Below are 795 nucleotides of genomic sequence, written 5' to 3'. Positions count from 1 at the left end.
CCGTTTTTGAGATGATAGACATAAGAGATAGTCTTCTCAATACGTCTCGAGTGACATCTCCAGATAAGGGCTTCCCTTGACCTTATTCCTTCCTCATTCCGAAGAATGCGTAACGGCAAGTCGCACGCTCTCATCGGAGGCGCCACGGAGTTTATCATGACTGATAAAAATGGTAAATAAGTGGGCATAAATAAATCGCATTGTTGGCGAAGTGAAGCGGCGCCGCTCTGTAAGCGCGATAAAAGATCATATTGACTACCGAATATAGCGCGGCACCAGGTTACAAATAAGATTCTGAACAACGGTCGGTAGCTTCGGAGAGTTCGGGAGCTAAAAATGTATTACATCCATGACAATGTCATCATGTTCTTTTGCCAAATCCCGTATAGAAATTTATCAACATTTTCCTAGATATAGTATAGCTTCCAATTATAATACTCAATTTTGTCCCAAAATTAGTTGCCCTATTACGATATTAATTGGGAAACCTATTCTTGTCCTAATATATAAGTTCTTTATCTATAATTACAATAGAAAAACTATGGGAACTCTCGTTTTTTTCAGTCGGTAATATCGGGATACTTTTCTGATATCAAATAGAAAATCCCAATTTTTTGCTAACTTTTATATTCAATAGAATACAAAATTAGAAAAAACAAAATATTATTAAAACACTTTGAGTATTCTATTAACTATTATAATGAAATTATTTTAAAAGTTAATATATGTTTTGTTTAATTCTAATGTTTTGTTCTAAAAGAACAGAAAGAATATTAGGAAAACTTTCAATCGCAA

This window comes from Odontomachus brunneus, unplaced genomic scaffold, assembly GCF_010583005.1.
Source record: "Odontomachus brunneus isolate Ranch 3 - 2012 unplaced genomic scaffold, Obru_v1 Obru_scaffold_086, whole genome shotgun sequence".
NCBI lineage: Eukaryota > Metazoa > Arthropoda > Insecta > Hymenoptera > Formicidae > Odontomachus > Odontomachus brunneus.
Note: the sequence above shows the minus strand (reverse complement) of the source record.